The sequence below is a fragment of the Planococcus citri genome, chromosome 2 (genome assembly GCF_950023065.1).
Source record: "Planococcus citri chromosome 2, ihPlaCitr1.1, whole genome shotgun sequence".
Classification (NCBI taxonomy): Eukaryota; Metazoa; Arthropoda; class Insecta; order Hemiptera; family Pseudococcidae; genus Planococcus; species Planococcus citri.
In genome coordinates, this window is record NC_088678.1 from 80,595,789 (window position 1) to 80,616,855 (window position 21,067).

At 34.6% G+C, this 21,067-nt stretch overlaps 1 protein-coding gene across 1 annotated transcript in view; it reads right to left on the reverse strand.

Annotated features, from left to right (window-relative positions):
* LOC135837971 (acyl-CoA Delta-9 desaturase-like) overlaps positions 1-4,559 on the reverse strand; it is a 47,912-nt gene extending 43,353 nt beyond the window's left edge. The window contains exon 1 of the mRNA XM_065353427.1: positions 4,420-4,559. The gene's annotated coding sequence lies outside the window, so the exon portion shown is untranslated. The remainder of the gene's footprint in view (positions 1-4,419) is intronic.
* Between the last annotated feature and the right edge of the window lie 16,508 nt (positions 4,560-21,067).

Genomic DNA, 21,067 nt, shown 5'->3' on the forward strand with positions numbered 1-21,067 from the left:
AGTTGTTAAATACAGTAAAAGCCGCTTAATGTTATAACGTTTGTCCCAGCCCAATTTAATAACATTAAGCGACTTATAACACAAACCGATTGAAAAAAAGTGCATTTTTTTGTCAAAAGTTTGTACATGATCAATTTTTTACTAAATATGCAGTCATTGAACTACAATTTCCCAAAAATTGCGAGTAAAAGTGTTAAAAATAGGTCGAAACTTCGAAAAGTTATGAAAAAAGTATTAAAAATGATGTTAATTTTAAAAAAGTCTGAAATTTCAGAAAAATTAGATAAAAACTGGGTGAAAAAGTGTTGAAAACATTGTAAAATTTATATAAAAATGTGAAAAAACGCATTAAAATAAGTTGAAAATTATAACATTATCCGATGCTCTTATTACAATAACCGATGGAATTTCAATGTAATGAGGTATAAAAGATCAGGACCGAACCATTTTAATAACATTAAGCGATTTATAACATTAACCGTTATAATAATAAGCGGCTTTTACTGTATTAAATTTGATCAAAATCGGTTCAGCCGTTCCTGAGAAATTTCATTTTTAATGAATTTTGTGCAAAGTCACCCTGCAAATTTTGTTGCTCGATGAACTCTGAAGCTGGGAACTTTTGAAACATGATGATGATGACAAAATGTTAGGAAAGTATCCAAGGGGTGAAATTTTAAATTTCATCAAAATCGGTCAAGCCATTCTTGAGAAATTAATTTTTGAATTTAATGATTTTTTTCATATGCCATTTTACCACATGAAATTTATCAATTTTCGTAATTACAGTAAGTCCCGCTTATTGGAATCGCGGATAATAGAATAATTCTGAACAATAATTAAATGAAAACATGTGAAAATCGCATAAAAACGTGCAAATAAAAATTTTAAATTGGTGAAAATTGGTGTAATATGATGAATTTTTTTTTTAATTTTATAAAAATTGTATAAAAAAGTGTTCAAAAGATATTAAAAGGCTAAACGTAACTAAAAACCCGAAAAAGTATTAGAATTAACTTCAAAACACATCAAAAAGTGATAAAATCTCAACATAATTTGGAATTTTGCATTTTTTATCCTTCCGCTTTACAGAATACTCCGGTTTATAGAATCAAACATACCTGGTCCCAAATCGATTCTAATAAGCGGGACTTACTGTATTTCGAAAATCGAATATTCGCGGATGAATTTTTGAAATTTGAGTTCGACAAAAATTCGAGGATATTTTTGGTGATACGATGGACGTTTAAACGATACGTTTATCGATCAATTTCACGAAAATGAAAATTTATCGATTTTCTGATTTTTGTAATTATTTCGAAATTCGAATATTCGCGGATCAAGTTCGACAAAAATTCGAGGATATTTTTAATGATAGGTACGATGGACGTTTAAACGATACGTTTATTGATCAATTTCACGAAAATAGAAATGAAAATTTATCGATTTTCTTATTTTAAATAGTTTAGCAACATGTATACCTTTTAAAAATACATTTTGGAAAAGTACATCGGTGGACGTATGGCGAAGGAGGTGGCTTGGTGATCAGAAGGTACAAGGTTCAAATCGTACCCCCAGCACAAGTTTTTTAAAAAATTTTTATACGATTTTTGACTGAAAATGTTGGAATTTATCGATTTTTTCATTTCGAATGTACGCGGATCAATTTTGGACTCGATAATTACTCGATTTATTCGCGAATAATTGACCAAAAATTATTTAAATGAATAGATTCATTCGCGCATGGTTTATTATCAATTGATCAATTCGTTCCTGTATAATTTACCAAAAATTAATCGAATAATTCGATTCGTTCGCGAATGATTCATGAAAAATTAATACAATGAATGATTCATTGGCAATTGATTAACAGGCCCGTCAATTCGTTCGTGAACAATTCAACGAAAATAAATTGAATAAATCGAGTCGTTCGCGAATGATTCACGAAAAATAATTCAATGAATCAAGTCATTCGCGACTAATTTATCAACTATATTCGTTCGCGAATGATTTACTAACAATTGATAAATTCGTTCGTGAATGATTTACCAAAAATTAATCATATAAATTGATTCGTTCGCGAATAATTCACAAAAAATGATTCAATTCGTTCGTGAATGATTCACCAAAAATGGAGTGAATGAATCGATTCGTTCGCGAACGAGTCACTCATACGAATCAATTCGTTCGCGAGTGATTCACCTAGAAATGAATCAATTTGTTCAATCCCCGATCGTTTGCAAATGATTCTATTCGATTGTAAACAAATCAATTTCTGTACAAGTGTTTTAAAAAAAAAAAAACGAATCAATTCGTTCGTAAAATATTTTTATTTAGAGAAAAGTCGGTATTCTCACGCTAAATGCGTGAGTGTTTTTTTTAAGATGTATTACTTATTTAAAAGCTGACGCTTCATATAAAAAAAAAAACAAAAAAACAAAAAAACAAATTAACCCTTAAAGACCCAGGCTAATCCTGAGATGTTGTGTGAAAATGCTTTCAATTTCCTGAATTAGATCATCACAAGCATCACTTTAACCCACAGTTTGCCCCCCAGCCCCTTAAAGCCGTCTCGTAAAAGCCGTACCAATTTATTTAATTTTCCTTGAAAACCGAGAAAGCAAAAACCCCAATGAGGTCAATCATGGAACTGAATGATATAGTATCATTAGGTGTACTGAATGAGTGAAAGCATATCCCCAAAGAACACCCCACCCCTTTTTGGGGGGCAAATTTTCAAAAAAGTTGGGATAAAAAAATTGGACCCATGCTCCATTTTTGGATAAACATATTGATGGTAGACCCTTCACAAAATGAAATCATGAAAGGTGTGAAAATGGTGGACCAGAGCGATTTTTTGAAAATTTGATTCGCTTGTCTCGATAAGAACCCGAAAAAACAGAGCATGAATACGCAAAGTACATAATATGGGAAATATTATCAAGTAGGCTTGAAATGACAGAAACAAGAATTGAAAGGAACACAGATGCTTTTAACAGCACATAAGTTCAGATAATCTACAATCCACCCATCAAATCTGTTTATCACTCCGTGGATATTCTTTCTCGATATTTGTCACCAAATAGTTACATCCTACAAAGGTTAGCAGTACGATTGTTTTTTTTGCAGAAATATCGAAATAGGTTTATCTACCACTTTGAAAAGCTTTACACTGTCAAATTGCAGCTGTCTCTGGCATTTCATAATGTTGAAGCATTCATGAAGAAGTCACTATCCCTCCCCGATCATTGATAGTGAAGTTGTACATCTTGAAAATTGCTTGAGCAGAATTCGTTGTTTCCAATCATAATATTTCATGATGTACAACTTCACTATCAATGATCGGGGAGGGATAGTGACTTCTTCATGAATGCTTCAACATTATGAAATGCCAGAGACAGCTGCAATTTGACAGTGTAAAGCTTTTCAAAGTGGTAGATAAACCTATTTCGATATTTCTGCAAAAAAAACAATCGTACTGCTAACCTTTGTAGGATGTAACTATTTGGTGACAAATATCGAGAAAGAATATCCACGGAGTGATAAACAGATTTGATGGGTGGATTGTAGATTATCTGAACTTATGTGCTGTTAAAAGCATCTGTGTTCCTTTCAATTCTTGTTTCTGTCATTTCAAGCCTACTTGATAATATTTCCCATATTATGTACTTTGCGTATTCATGCTCTGTTTTTTCGGGTTCTTATCGAGACAAGCGAATCAAATTTTCAAAAAATCGCTCTGGTCCACCATTTTCACACCTTTCATGATTTCATTTTGTGAAGGGTCTACCATCAATATGTTTATCCAAAAATGGAGCATGGGTCCAATTTTTTTATCCCAACTTTTTTGAAAATTTGCCCCCCAAAAAGGGGTGGGGTGTTCTTTGGGGATATGCTTTCACTCATTCAGTACACCTAATGATACTATATCATTCAGTTCCATGATTGACCTCATTGGGGTTTTTGCTTTCTCGGTTTTCAAGGAAAATTAAATAAATTGGTACGGCTTTTACGAGACGGCTTTAAGGGGCTGGGGGGCAAACTGTGGGTTAAAGTGATGCTTGTGATGATCTAATTCAGGAAATTGAAAGCATTTTCACACAACATCTCAGGATTAGCCTGGGTCTTTAAGGGTTAAAGAGCATAACATTTTGAACATTTTAATTTTTTAAAATACATATCTGAGTGCTCACTGAAAATTTCGAGTAATTTCAATTTAAATTTTGCGTAGGTACATGGTAAAAATCCAAAAAAAAAAAAAATCGTAAAATCGTTACCTATTAAATTGCACAAAATTCAATGAAATGTATACCAATCGATAGTAAATTTTAATATTTAAAAAAAATGTCACATAAACCCTTCGTTTTGGCGGCAAAAAAATTGAAAAATGCTATTTCTGTCATACAAAAAGTAGCTTACCTATTTTCTAGCTTCTTCCAGATGACGTCACATCAGCCGATGGGCGATTTTAAAAGTAACTAGGTACCTATCTTCTTCTTGATGTAACCTCTTTCAGTCCTATATAGATGTTGGGAGATGTGCACTTATTTTGCTTCTTATCACCGGAAAGTGTCAGTGATAACTGGTGAGAGTATGAATGTGGTACGTAGACCTACTCGTACTATAACTCAAGAAATTGATCTTATCAACAGTTTTGACGCAAGTTTTGCATCGCAAAGTACCGTAGGTAATGCCCAGTATAGCTTATACATTGTAACCCCACACGCCCCACAGGTCCACTATAGTTTTCTTAAATCATCTCAAAAAAACTGCAATGACTGTACTGGAATCATTAATTCTTATCTTTTCTAGGAATTGAAGACGGCAATAAATATGTGTAAAAAGCAAAAAAATAAAACGATTCACGAGATATCGTTAGATGAGTCACAAGGCCAAGTACCTATACGAACTTTATTCGAATGGAATAACTCGATATCAATCAGTACCTATCCGAGATTGTTATCTATGGTATATAAAGTTGTTTGTGCCAATTTTAGTGCGTATATGTGACTCGTAAATCCGAGTTTATGGGTGCTGAACTCCATTTTCTCTGTACTTACAGAATTTCTCCGAAATCTGGATAATCTTGTCAAGTTGTCAACAATCGAATCATGCGGTTGAAAATGAGGAGTAAACCAAATTTTAGCTATCCACGTCGAATTTGCTAAGATTTTGTCTTGTTTCTAATAATTTCTCCCTTTCCCGCTCACAAAGTCCCGTCTCAGGTCTTTCGTATCCCAAATGCAATCTGACAAGCGAACTCCGATTTGAACGGGACCGCGATTTTTGGAAAGAACATGTTCTAAAACCCCCAAATCCAAATTTTCAGCTGCTCAAGTTCATTTTTCGATTTTTGGCGAATTTTTGAAAATCCAAAATTAACTATTTTGGTGATTTATTTTTTTTATTTTTTAAAGTACGTACTTGATCAGTAAAAATGTTCAAAATAAGTCCTTAAACTGATATTAACCCCCCAAATCCAAATTTCGCCATTTCCAGCCATACTGGAGCCTCCAGCGCTATTTTTCGATTTCTCCAGAATTTTCAATTTGCTCCAGAAGGCGTGAATATGAAGTTGGGCAGGTAAAAATCGAGTTGTGTATTAAACTCGATCTGTTTAACGAGTTTATCCACATTTGGGTCGGTTTCGGGAGGGACACCTCAAGAGTGGGTTTTTGATAGATAACCATTTTTCATAATAAAAGAAATCCAAAAAAATCAAAATTTTACCGCTTGTGAGGGAATTTTTGAAATTTGCGCAGGCATCTTACCGGGTCACTTTTATAGTGACTTTTGGTCACTTTTTTCTCAAAAAGTCACTTTTGGTTACTTTTTTCATCAAAAAGTCACTATTGGTCACTTTTCTTCTAAAAAAGTCACTTTTTTGATTTTTTTTTTTTTTTTCGTTTTTTAAACAAAAAAAATCGTATTTCATCCAAATTATCTTTTTTTAAACTCATTTAGTGGAGGCAAATAAGAAAAAGAAAAAACATTTTTGGCTACCCAAGCTTTTATGATGAAAAATTGTCAGGGGTGGTCCCCTGAATAATTCCTGAGAACTACCACCCCACAGACCCCCGGCTACTTTTTTTATGGGGGGTTGAACCCCCCCAAAATGGGTTTTTTGCAGTTTTATCCTCAGGGGTTGACTTTACGTCGAAAATAGCTTTAGTTTTGTGTTCTACGTCAAATTTCCGATCTAATGATGTATCAACTGTCCTTCTACCCCTAAGGGGGGGTGGGCCTAGAACCATTCAAAAATGAGGGGTTTTCTAAAAAACACAAAGCAGTTATCGGTACATATGAGGGATGAAATGGCCCCCGAGAGCGTTCGGGTTGATACTAGCATGGAAGGTGGGTACCATCAAAAAACTACCGCGTGAAAAATTTCAGATCCACACCAGCTCCCCTTTTTGGGGGACCCCCCTTTTCAGAAATTTCAAAAACACTTTTCTCAGCCCCATTTCAACCGATTTTGAAAATTTTTCAGTATGTTATTTATATCCTTAGTAGGAACCCCCATAAAAATTTTCAACCCCCCTCCCCTCATACTTACCCCTCAAAACGGTGTAAAAATGTGTCTTAGGGAGGGTTGGGGTAAAATGAGAATTTTGGGGAAAATAACTAAGTATTAATGAGTGTGGTGTCGTTTTCTCATGATTCGATACCGCTGAGCACGAATATGTAGTCAGATTTTTTGCTACACTCATCTAGCCCCCTCCAGAGCACTTAGCCCCCTCAATTTTTACTATTGTTAAAAAGCATAAAATGAGTTGAAAAACGTTGCTTTGAGGGGTAAATATGAGGGGAGGGGGTTGAAAATTTTTTTGGGGGTTCCTACTAAGGATATACATAACATACTGAAAAATTTTCAAAATCGGTTGAAATGGGGCTGAGAAAAGTGTTTTTGAAATTTCTGAAAAGGGGGGTCCCCCAAAAAGGGGAGGTGGTGTGGATCTGAAATTTTTCACGCGGTAGTTTTTTGATGGTACCCACCTTCCATGCTAGTATCAACCCGAACGCTCTCGGGGGCCATTTCATCCCTCATATGTACCGATAACTGTTTTGTGTTTTTTAGAAAACCCCTCATTTTTGAATGGTTCTAGGCCCACCCCCCTTAGGGGTAGAAGGACAGTTGATACATCACTAGATCGGAAATTTGACGTAGAACACAAAACTAAAGCTATTTTCGACGTAAAGTCAACCCCTGAGGATAAAACTGCAAAAAACCCATTTTGGGGGGGTTCAACCCCCCATAAAAAAAGTAGCCGGGGGTCTGTGGGGTGGTAGTTCTCAGGAATTATTCAGGGGACCACCCCTGACAATTTTTCATCATAAAAGCTTGGGTAGCCAAAAATGTTTTTTCTTTCTAAATATGATGCTAATTTGCCTCCACTATAAACATTCGAGTAAATCAACTATTAAACATCATAATTAAATTAAATGCGAAGCTTTTAATTATTTCATGAAAAGTTCTCACTTCCAATTAATCGTCTTATTTTCCGTGTTTATTCCTTGAGAATAATTATGTGATAATTAATTCATTCGGTCGTTATAGGGTTGCTGCCACCTATTTCGGTTGATTTCTCTGACCAGGGTATGCTAACGATTTTTTTTATTTAGTCTTAAGATGCACGATTTTCTTTATCTTTGTTTTCATTTTTGTTTCTCAATAAAAAGTCTCAAAGCAGTGTGCTTGTTACTTTCTTCAATGTTCGATGGGTTAGGGGTGCCCTTTTTACCCCTACACATTCTCTTTTGTTTACCTATTCTCATCTCTGTTTATAATTTCTTGAAGGTGAAAGACCCTGATTTTAATTATATCATCCGGTTGAATTTTATTATGTATGATTCTTCATGGTAAATCTCTGAGATACATTCGTTTCATAATTAATATTGCGCCAATGCGGATATTAATTCATGGGGAAACAACATAATATTCGTAATAGGTCCAAGATTCTATGCTTTCTTTTTTCATTTTTATTTATTCTGTCCAATAACCCTTGGCAAGGCGGTAAATCGCCAGACAAGGGTGTGCTTTCATTAGCTAGGTCATTTCCCAGGGGTTTCATTATTTTTTTTTGGTACTTGAGATGATGCGTTGCATGAAAAGGAATTTTCTGCACGCTTCATAAGGGCATGAAATGAGAAAAAGAGGAAGGCAGAAGGCTAGGTGGACAGATGAGCTTGACGAATTTTTAACTCACAAATTTTTCCATAGGGTTGCACATGATAGAATTGAGTGGGAGAGACTGCAGGAATCCTATGCCCGTTTCTGGGCCTAGCGGAGGTGGGTTCTATTTAATTATAGTTACTCTTTATCTCTTTGTAAATCTATTCTTTAAGAAATTGTACCATTCTTCGCTAATAAAGGATTATGTAATGCATTTAGCAAATAAAGTACGTAGGTACCTATTACCACCTAAACAAAAATACATTTCTTTTTATAGGTTCTCATCGTAGCAAGTTCCAACTATGCCTACAAAGAATCATTTTGACTCAGAGATCTGAACATACGAATCCAACATTTTAAAGTATGATCATTTAGAAGAAAGCTGCGAAATGTAATAATTTGGCAAGTTTCTGCTCATTTGATAGAATTACGACTTACGAGATAAATTTGAAGACAAATTAAACGAACAATAATCGTTGATGGTGAGTGTTTTTTGTTTTTTTAAAAATATTTTACAGAAATTTCTTCGTACAGGTCTGACGTCAGCTTGATATATCAAATATGGTAAACAGATGAGCTTGGGGGAAACGTGATGAATTTTAAAATGATAAAGTAACAGGGAGTTTTTGGAGCAATGAGTAGATTTTTGACATCTGGCGGATTTTTGCGTAAATGCTGAAAAGGGGGAACTGTGCAAAATTGTGATAAGACATTTTTATATTGTGAAATATTTTTCAACTCAAATTTGCAACTGAATGATTCGGATTTGAGTAATTGAAAAAATTCATGACACCAGAACTCATTTGCAAACGTATTTTAAACAAAAATGAGAAAATTGTATATCAGCAAAAGAGTCGTTTGATGTCTTTGAGTAAAGAAAAAAAATTGTTGGCCACTAAATTATTAATTTTTGCGTTGTGAATTGTAATCTGATTGGTCAATAGTCTCCAGTTCCCCCTTTTCAGACAATAACAACAGCGATCCAAGCGATTTAGACTATAATCCATGCACGAAAAAGTGCTCTAGAAGTTGATTTTGTATTTTTTTTTCGGGGACCAAAAAAATGCGCTGCCAAAATGAAGGTACTACCTGCCCCATTTGGAAAAACGCAATTTTGAAATTTTTTCCCCGCACAACGAGGGGGTGGACCCTCAAAAAGGTGATTTTGGGGACATGGTCGGGACCGAAAAAACTCGACGGGGTTGTGTTGGGGGACTTCTCCCGATACCAAATATGTAATTTTTTTCCGTGAAACCCTGCACAACTGCATTCTATGGCACTTTGAATGCGATTTTTATGCATTTTTGGCCATTTTTGATGGTAAAATGGCTCTCGTGTCTACGATATGGCTGAGGACCGAACAATTTCTTGGACGTTTGTTAGACGGGGCTATTTGAAGCCCAACTGCGCAAAAACGGCGAAAAAATACTTGCACAACGCGATTTTATGAGCACTAATAGGCTTGTTACCACTCCCCCGCCCCCCGAATTAAATAATGCATTGTGAATTCGATAATATCGATGCGACCCATCAACATGGTACAAAATTTCGCGCCGAACACAAAAATCGCAATCATTTTAAATTCTGACCCCCCGCGGTGGAGTTTTGCCCCCCCAAACTGAATATAACGATGATATTGAACAAACTTTGCACGTTACACGTCGATACTGAGGATTTATGTGTACGCAATCAGAATGAATCTCATATTCGTTGCTTGGGAATATTTTGGCTTCAAAATTTTTCATTTAATCTCCACCCCCTCCCTTCCCCTTTAAAGACTATTTTTGAACATGGATTTGAAAACTTGAACATGACCTATCAAAATGGTACAAAATTTCGCGCTGAGCTTGGAAATTGCAGTCATTTTTCACTTTGACCCCCTTGGTGGAGTTTTGCCCCCTCCCTCCATAAAGTCAACTATGAAATTGAACACGTTGCACATTACGTGTCTGTATTATAAGGATTTATATAACAATGTGACAATATAAAAAAATATTCAAGGAAAAAAATACAAAAAAAAGATGAAAAAATGAAATGAAAAAAAAAAAGAAAAACAGAAAAATATACAAAAAAATGGAACAACAATGAATGATTCAAAGAATGCAAATGAAAAAAACGAGATGAAATGAAAAAAAATAATAGAAAAATAAGAAAGGGGAAAAATACAAACAGATAAGAAAATTGGAACAGAAATGAAAGATGAAAAAATAATATAAATGAAAAGAAATCAGATGAAATAAGAAATGAAGAAAAACAATAAAAAAATTACAAACAAGAAAAATAGAATAACAATGAAAGATGCAAAAAATGTAAGTAAATGAAAAAAAATAATAATAATAAGATGAAATGGGTAAAAACAGAAAAATGAGGAAAACGAGAAAAAGATGAAACAACAATGGAAGATACAAAAAATACGAAATAAACAAGTTGAAATGAAAAAAAAGCAGAAAAATAAGAACGAGAAAAAAAGTAGTGTAATACTTAACTACGACTTTTTTTTGCAAAAATCCTCATAATTCATTGTATATTACTACCCCCTTGAAGCTTTTTTCGAAATTCCGAGGGCAAGTTGGCAAAAAATGGTAGTTAAGTTCGTCAAAATAGAGAAAAAGGTGTATTTCTGGAAGAACTTAACTACCATTTTTTTCCAACTTGCCCTCGGAATTTCGAAAAAAGCTTCGAGTGGATAGTAATATACAATGATTTATGATGATTTTTCCAGAAAAAAGTGGTAGTTAAGTATTACACTACTACCCAAAAGGGTAGGTATGAAAAAAATATATATGAAAGAAAACACTTTCCCGAGCTCCATCGATTCCAAACTTTATTCCAGTCATGAGAAAAATGGTCAATCGAATGTGAGGAGCGAGAAAAAGGGATTAAAAAGAAAATTGATTCCAATTTTCGAGCTCAGCGCGAAATTTTATGTCATTTTGATAGGTTGCGTCCAAGTTTTCAAATCCATGTTCTGACTTTATGGAGGGAGGGGGCAAAACTCCACCAAGGGGGTCAAAGTGAAAAATGACTGCAATTTCCAAGCTCAGCGCGAAATTTTGTACCATTTTGATAGGTCATGTTCAAGTTTTCAAATCCATGTTCAAAAATAGTCTTTAAAGGGGAAGGGAGGGGGTGGAGATTAAATGAAAAATTTTGAAGCCAAAATATTCCCAAGCAACGAATATGAGATTCATTCTGATTGCGTACACATAAATCCTCAGTATCGACGTGTAACGTGCAAAGTTTGTTCAATATCATCGTTATATTCAGTTTGGGGGCAAAACTCCACCGCGGGGGGTCAGAATTTAAAATGATTGCGATTTTTGTGTTCGGTGCGAAATTTTATACCATGTTGATGGGTCGCATCGATATTATCGAATTCACAATGCATTATTTAATTCGGGGGGCGGGGGAGTGGTAACAAGCCTATTAGTGCTCATAAAATCGCGTTGTGCAAGTATTTTTTCGCCGTTTTTGCGCAGTTGGGCTTCAAATAGCCCCGTCTAACAAACGTCCAAGAAATTGTTCGGTCCTCAGCCATATCGTAGACACGAGAGCCATTTTACCATCAAAAATGGCCAAAAATGCATAAAAATCGCATTCAAAGTGCCATAGAATGCAGTTGTGCAGGGTTTCACGGAAAAAAATTACATATTTGGTATCGGGAGAAGTCCCCCAACACAACCCCGTCGAGTTTTTTCGGTCCCGACCATGTCCCCAAAATCACCTTTTTGAGGGTCCACCCCCTCGTTGTGCGGGGAAAAAATTTCAAAATTGCGTTTTTCCAAATGGGGCAGGTAGTACCTTCATTTTGGCAGCGCATTTTTTTGGTCCCCGAAAAAAAAAATACAAAATCAACTTCTAGAGCACTTTTTCGTGTATGGATTATAGTCTAATTCGTGAATTCGCGAATTCATCAGTTCACATGAGATTGAACTTATTTTTTAATTTTTGGTCAACAAATATCCCTCTTTTCGTTAATAAATTTGATAAATTGGTTTTATTTTAATAATATGCGTCAGTACCGGTGCCAGGATTTTTCCTTGGAGGGGGATAATTGCGTCAGAAACAAACAATTTTGCCGTCTCATTTTTTTGGGGGGGGGGGGGTAAAATTAAGCTTCTCGGAGAGCAGAAATCTAATAAATACAGAGGAATAGTCAAAATTTCCTCAAGGAGGAGGCAAAACCAGATTTTTAGGCATGAAAAATCGAAATTAGAAGTAATTTTCTGGAAACCTATCATGATGTGTGGTGATTATATTATGAAAAAGAAGGTAAAATTACTGCTCGAGCGAAGCGAGAGCGAAAATTTTTAGAAAAAATGGGTCTGAACAACAAAAAAAAGTTCACTTTTGCATGTTTTATTTCAAATTTTCGTTCGCAAGGGAGGACAATGGCCCCCTTCACTCCCTGGCCACGCCACTGAATAAATATGTCATTTATTTATTTAATTTTTAAAAAGGAGGGACCCTCAATGACTGAAATTTGCCAGCAAAGTATTATTCAAAGTAAATCGTGTACGAATATACCTATAATGTGGGCTTGAAAAGAAAAAAAAGGCTTCTTCTTTTCAAAAAAGATGAAAAAAAATGAACATCGGTTTGTAATTGGCATCCATGTCAGTGAAGCAAGAGCGCAAAAATGCTTGGAAAATTCCCACTTCATAGCATCAAAATTTTTTCCAAAAAAATTGGCCTTTTGGGGGGGGATTATCACCCAAATCCCCCCCCTTAAAACCGGCACTGATATGCGTACATAATACCAATCTATGTACTATGTAGTTATACTTAGTACTTACTTTTTAAAGACTTCTTTTTGTTTTGGATAAAATTTGTAGTTTTTCTGTTCTGTTTTTGTTTCAGGTATCAAACTATCTATCTGCCTATCTTTTGTCAAAATGTGTTATACTTTAAAAGCGTGGATATTCGGTACATATTGCGTGTTCAAAATGCCACAAATATTCGCCAACTACATTAGTCATCTCATTGGACAATGGACATCATAGATTTCTACAATAAAGTACCATCATACTCTGAAATTGGACGATGTAATCATTTTTATTTTGTGAAAATGTTAATATGTATGTACCTATTATTGTTATAAGTACTTTATCTAATTTGAAAATGTATTTTGTAATTTATTTTTTCGTGCCGAAATAATTCTGTGTGGCATTATGTACCTGAACCTATGAAATGCATATTATCTTAACTTGTATAAGAGTATCCGGATACTTGGGTAGATTTAAGCAGTAGATTAGGTTGGTAATTTATCGTACCTATTTATATCAATCACATGATGTATCCTTGATTGCATTCATTATTTTTTATGTCATGTTCAATTTGTAATTGTATGATGTTGTACTAATATTTTTTTCACAGCAGAATTACATATATGAAGATTCATAGATCATGTAGATCTATCGATGGCGGAAAGGTAAGTGAATATTGAGTTACTTTGAATCAACCTTTGAATACGCGTGTTCTTTTTTTTTCGAAACTAGGGGGCTCCGCCCCCTGGCCGCTTCGCGGCCCAACCCCCGACTCGTTCCTCGGGCTGCGCCCTCGGAACTTCGCTTGGGGGGCTCCGCCCCCCAAGCCCCCCTCATGGCCCGTCAACCATTCCTATCTGCGTAATAGAAGAAAACTTCTGGAAAAAATTGATATTTCATATTTTTTGATACTTGAGCTATAAAATCTTGTTTTCTATTGCACTGATAACTTTCTAACTTAAGGGCCGATTCCGCATACTTTATTGCATAAGCAGCAGGCAGAATCCTTGACTAAGATTCACACGTTGCAAGTTTACTTAATTCAAGTACATTCACTTTCAAGTACTTGATCATCTCTGATCAAATAAATGTACTCGTATTTATCATTTTTCATCGTGAAATAGAATGGATAATCTGTCAATTAATTAAAAAATCAAGTTACTTGCGGTAGTTTGAATTGAATAAACTAGCAGCGTGTAAACCTTGCTTATCAGCATGCATCTTCAGATCTGGAGATCTACTGAACAGAATTAGATGAAATTTGAAATATATATACTTTGAAACAATTAAAAGAAAATGTCGGAAGCGATTTTCATTTGATTGAATATTTTTCGCAGAATTTGAAATTGAAAATGAACGAAATTTGAACACTTTTCAATCATTGATAATTCCAAAACTATTCAAGTAATTAAAAATCCCATCCGACATTTTTTTCTAATTGCTTCATAGTATTTATATTTCAAATTTCATCGATTTTCGTCGGATAGATCTCGAGATCTCAACACTCGAAAATCAGGCGGACCGGGTATGCAATCGTGTATGCGGAATCGGCCCTTAACTCTATCTTGTACAGAACTTAGCCTTGATCGTCTTCCATACCCCAAACACGTATGTCCTTATTCAACATTTCGAGTAAATTTGTAGGTAGATATGTACTTATTTTAAATACTAAAAACAATTTTTTCCAAGAGTTTTACAAATTTTAGTTTTTATAACTTTTTTTCTATCGCATGGATAACTTTTTATGCTACTCCATCTTGTAGAGAATTTTACGCAGATTATTTTCCTTACCTCAAACACCTATGTTCTCACTCAAAATTTCGTTTAAATTGTATTTTTTTCAACAGATTTTTGAAAATTTTTCAGTACGTTATGTATATCTGTATTAGGTATCCCCACAAAAATTTTCAACCCCCTCCCCTCATTATTTAACCCTCAAGATGGCGTTTTTTTCATTTTTTTTATGCATATCAAGAATCAAGATTGCGGGGTACAGTTTTAGAAACGCGTTTTTTGGATGTAATTTTGACCCCCAAACGTCATGTACTTTTTTCGACATTTTTTCAATGGCGCGGCGTGCTGAAAAGTTGGAAAAATGTGTCTTAAGGGGGGGGGGGGGGGGGTGAAATGGGAATTTTGGCAAACATAAATATCAATGAGTAGGGTGTCGTTTTCTTATGATTCGGTACCGCTGGGCACGAATATGACGTCAGATTTTGTTTTACACTCACACAGCCCCTCCGGAGCCCTAAGCCCCCCTCAATTTTTAATATTTTTAAAAATAAACTTACTTTGATGATTTTAGTCTCGTTTTCTTATGATTCGATACCGCTGAGCACGAAAATGACGTCAGATTTTCTGCTACACTCACATAGCCCCTGGGAAGCCATCAGCCTTAGTGATGTTATGAGCATAATGCTCACCGAGCAAATTCGCGAAATATGCGTGAAGAAAAAAGCATGTGACATATCAAAATACACGCCAGAGGTCGCTATTAATGAATAAACTGATAAAAACGCTATCAACTCAACTCACCTCCTCGAAGTCAGAAAATCGAATGATTTGAGCCGTTTTTAATTTTATTCCATAACAATTTCTCAGTAAAGACTGAAAAGTGATGAATTATGGTTTCATTTGATTCCCAACGTTTAAAATATTTGAAAAAGTTGTCCTTCACTCCAGAAAGTTCTGCTGTTTTCCTCTTTTTTACATGACGTCCTGTTTGTTTGACACTTTGTAGTCTACTAACTTCTTCTATTTTTTTAATCATGAAACAAAATTTGAGACACTCCCTTCTGAAAAATATTGAAGTACCTATTTTTAAGAGGAAATGATTTGTTTTTTCACATTTTAAATAACAATTTTTGTACTTCCCATTTATTCATTTTTTTCTTCTTATCATTTTTTTTTAAATATGAATTTCTAAAAATTTTCTGTCAAGTGATGATGAAATCAAAGTAAGTTTATTTTTCAAATATTAAAAATTGAGGGGGGCTTAGGCTCCGGAGGGGCTGTGTGAGTGTAAAACAAAATCTGACGTCATATTCGTGCCCAGCGGTACCGAATCATAAGAAAACGACACCCTACTCATTGATATTTATATTTGCCAAAATTCCCATTTCACTCCCCCCCCCTTAAGACACATTTTTCCAACTTTTCAGCACGCCGCGCCATTGAAAAAATGTCGAAAAAAGTACATGACGTTTGGGGGTCAAAATTACATCCAAAAAACGCGTTTCTAAAACTGTACCTCGCAATCTTGATTCTTGATATGCATAAAAAAATGAAAAAAAAACGCCATCTTGAGGGTTAAATAATGAGGGGAGGGGGTTGAAAATTTTTGTGGGGAAACCTTATAAAGATATACATAACGTACTGAAAAATTTTCAAAATCTGTTGAAATGGGTCTGAGAAACGTGTTATTGAAGTTTCAGAAAAGTGGGGTTCCCCAAAAAGGGGAAGGGGTGTGGATTTGAAACTTTCCACGCGGAAGTTTCTCAATGGTACCTACCTTCCATGCTAATATCAACTCGGAACGTTTTCGGGGACCATTTCACCCCTCTTAGGCGCCTATAGCCTTTATGTATTTTTCAGATAACCTCCATCATTTAAATGGTTGCCATGTGACGGTAAAGAAGCGTAGTTTTTTTCTTTCAACAACTAAAGGAAAATCTATGTAAGATGAAATTAAATATATAGCATTGCGAAGTAAAGTTTCTGTACAAAGTAGGGTGGGTTTAAATGTCATCTGCGTGATAGAAGAAAACTTCTGGAAAAAATTGATATTTCATATTTTTTTGTACTTGAGCTTTAAAATCTTGTTTTCTATTGCACTTTCAAACATACCTAATTTTGTAGAGAATTTTACTTTCCTTACATTTTTTTTTCTTCCTTTATAAAAACAAAAAAAATCAGTGCATTACGTTGTGACGTCAGCTCTAACAGCCTAACATGCTTGAATGTAAGGCTCACCACTACAAACACAGTACTATGTTAGTACCATCGACTTTTATTAACCTAGACCGCTAATCATACGCGAAAAAAAACAATTGGTTATGTCGCCAACTCTGTGTAATAAACAAACGCAACTGCACATGCGTCAACAACTGATGATGTGAGTGTGTGTGTATATGTGTGTATATTGCTGTTAGTAGTTGAGTTGAGTTTACCCCGGTTTACCCTTACCGTAAACTGAACTCAATCACTAACTGCAATATACACACATATACACACACACTCACATCATCAGTTGTTGACGCATGTGCAATTGCGTTTGTTTATTACACAGAGTTGGCGACATAACCAATTGTTTTTTTTCGCGTATGATTAGCGGTCTAGGTTAATAAAAGTCGATGGTTAGTACACGTCACCTTGCAATTCCACCACTCGAACATTTTCAGTGTATTTCAACTCTCACCACTGTGTACTTCAAGAATTCGTAGCAACATACTATTGTTTTGCGAAAAAAACACACGGAACTGTGTTCACTCGAAGTTCAAATTGAATTTTTCGAATATCAAACATTAAAAAGAAAAATTAGTCGTACGCACTTGAAACTTTGAAAATCAAAAATCAGGGAAATTTGTTTATGTAAAAAAGTCAGTAGAATCTGAAAACTACCTTAAACAACTGAAATTAAAACTCACTCTTTTTTATTTAGGGTCTAAACATCTATTATGCCCATGATTTTTTCAAAATCCGTAAATTTCGAGTTTTGCGAAGCAATTGGCTCCTTTAACTCACAAAAAAATCAACCAGTCATAATAACGATATACAGTTGAATTTAATAAAATCCTGAAAGTTTAAATTTAAAATCTCAAAACTAAATCTAACCGATGCCTCAGGATGATTGAAGTCACATAACATTTTTTGAGCGTCGATGGATTCTTGCCCACGATGGCACTGCAGAACGAATTCGTTATAACGCGGGAACTACGAAAATTCGCAACCATATCCCCCCCCCTCCCATCAAAAAATAGCAGGACGTACTTCGGCGATCTAGTGATATCCGCATCCTCGCTTCATCTATCCTTCTCCTTCTCTCCTGTACTTGAACCAGACCAGTTCTTTCAATATAATGTACTGCTTTCCCGCTCTCCTTGTCCCTCTACCTTCTTTCATCACCTACACTGTCCGTTCTCCTTTCTCCTGTTCCTTACTGCACAGTACTATGTTAATACACGTCACGTTGCAATTCCACCACTCGAACATTTTCGGTGAATTTCGGCTCTCACTACCACAAACATACAGCGTCTTGTAAACGTCTTGTAAACGCTTTACTAACACATCTCCGACTTCCGAGTCGTTCGCTCTCGTCCAGAAGTTGTTTGACGGGTTTTGATTTTTTAATATAGAGAGATTAATCAAAATTTTCCCTTTTCATATTTTTTTCCTCTGAAAAGTTATTCTATAGTATTCGGTGATACACAATTGAAAAACCAAACCACGCTGAAAAACTTATTTTAAATGTTTTGAATTTTGTTTTTTCACTTTTGAAAGTCTCGGGTTTCGGGTTTTTTAAATTTATGATATTATGAACCACTTTTTATTTGGTAATGAAATGAATCAATAATGAATTCTAATGTTATTCCTACTAATATAGTTTTTCAACAGCAGAATTATGAAGATTCATACTATATCTACGAGTATGTAGATCTAGGTAAGTGAATATTGAGTTATTTTGAATACGAGTTTTCTTTTTTCGAAATTTGATTGAAAAATTCTATTTTAGCATTAAGAAGATGCGAACCATTATTTTCCCTTTTCGTATCTATTTTTTTTCCTTCGAAAAGTACCATATGTAATACAGTATTCGCCATTCGGTCCCTAAAAATAATGATTCTAATACTCTAAATTATTAAGGGCCGATTCCGCATACACGATTGCATACCCGGTCCGCCTGATTTTCGAGTGTTGAGATCTCGAGATCTATCCGACGAAAATCGATGAAATTTGAAATATAAATACTATGAAGCAATTAGAAAAAAATGTCGGATGGGATTTTTAATAACTTGAATAGTTTTGGAATTATCAATGATTGAAAAGTGTTCAAATTTCGTTCATTTTCAATTTCAAATTCTGCGAAAAATATTCAATCAAATGAAAATCGCTTCCGACATTTTCTTTTAATTGTTTCAAAGTATATATATTTCAAATTTCATCTAATTCTGTTCAGTAGATCTCCAGATCTGAAGATGCATGCTGATAAGCAAGGTTTACACGCTGCTAGTTTATTCAATTCAAACTACCGCAAGTAACTTGATTTTTTAATTAATTGACAGATTATCCATTCTATTTCACGATGAAAAATGATAAATACAAGTAAATTTATTTGATCAGAGATGATCAAGTACTTGAAAGTGAATGTACTTGAATTAAGTAAACTTGCAACGTGTGAATCTTAGTCAAGGATTCTGCCTGCTGCTTATGCAATAAAGTATGCGGAATCGGCCCTTAAACGTGAATTATTCACATTGAATAACAAAATGTTGATACCTAAAAAAAATAATGTGGTATTCTTGCGAATATGCTAATATTTTACTATTGCGGTAGGTGGGGATAGTGCAATGTCATTGTCATCATCCATCATGAATCATGATTGTCGTCAGCTGTAACCTTTGCTCGTTTGTCAAGCTATGTCGTTATTTCGATTGAATGGAAAGTGTCCGTTTTATACTTTTATTCGGTTAGGTATAATTAGTAATTAATTTTGTTTCTGTAATCGGTTTAATTCTTTTTCGAAGATTCGTTGGTGAGTACCTACCAATATTTCTTCGCGAATATTTTAATCGATTAAGTACTTCTCACGAGTGTTTCATCTTTCTATTTATAGTTTTTAGAATGGGGGGGGGTCTTAATTCGTCCACCGAAACCGATTCGTTGTTTTTTGGGGGGGGGGGACTTGTTTCAAATTTAATGCGATCGGTGATCGTTTCTCGTGATTCATTTTTCGATTATTCGTAATGAATAATATACATTTGTCTGTTCTCGCGATATTTAATAGTCAACGGTACCTACCTACTGTATCTTCAGTTCTGAGTTCAAATCCAAACACTTCGTTGCATTTTGTTTTGGTTCTAATCGGTTTCGGATTTTAGGTATTGAAGATAAAAACGAACACTGCATTTGTGTTCAGATGATGGAAGTATACTTACCGGAATTATCACGTTTTTCATCGTCATTTTGATCTTTCGGAGGTGATTTTCGACCAACTTCTTGAATGGGAATCGATACTCGACAGGGTTCTGGCCAATTTTGGAAAAAAGTGGCACACTTTGGAATTTTTTACCTTTAAAATTACAAATTGTAGCAATTTTTTCTGAAAAGCAAGAATTTTTGCCAATTTGTTGAAGAAGTGAGAATTTTTGATGATTTTAGGTAAAAAAAAGCAAAAAATGTACCCACAACTTGCTAAAAAAAAAAAAAAACGAAACTATTTGGAACTTTTGTTTCAGAAAAAAATGAACCGAGACGTTTGGATAATTTTTGAGATAAAAGTGAGCAATTTCTCTATAAAGTAAAGTGATTTGGGTGTGTCAATTTTTCTCAAAAAAACAAGACGTAGGCTATGGTAAATTTTGGATAAAGAAATGGACTATTTTGGAATTTTTTTAAAATAAAAAACGACAAATTTTGGCCATTTTTCTAAAAAGCAAAAATTGTTGCCGAAAAGAATCGAGAATTTTTGACGATTTTCAGAAAAAAATCCGGTACTCTTGGAGGTACCTACTTACTGGCGAAAAAGTGTAATTTTTTGGTAGGAATTTCAAGCGAAACTTTAGGTAAGGAAATTCTTGAAAAAATGACGAGTTTTTTCTCGAAGAGTAAAACTTTAACAATTTTAGCAAGAAGTGGAACTTTTTGATAATTTGGTATAAAAAAAATTGAGGTTTTTTTTTTGGCAAAAAAGCGAAACTTTTTGCAAATTTTAGGTTTTTTTATGAGGAGAAAGCGGGGAGGGGGTTCAACTGAAAATCTACCGACGGATATAGAGAAAACATAGGTACCAATTTTGGCGATTGATATCATTTCCATATAATTTTTCTAATTAGTATTTTGCAACAAGAAACAAACTGGCCCGAGCGAAGAAAAGGCGAAAGTTTTTACTTTTTAGATGAAAAGAGAACAA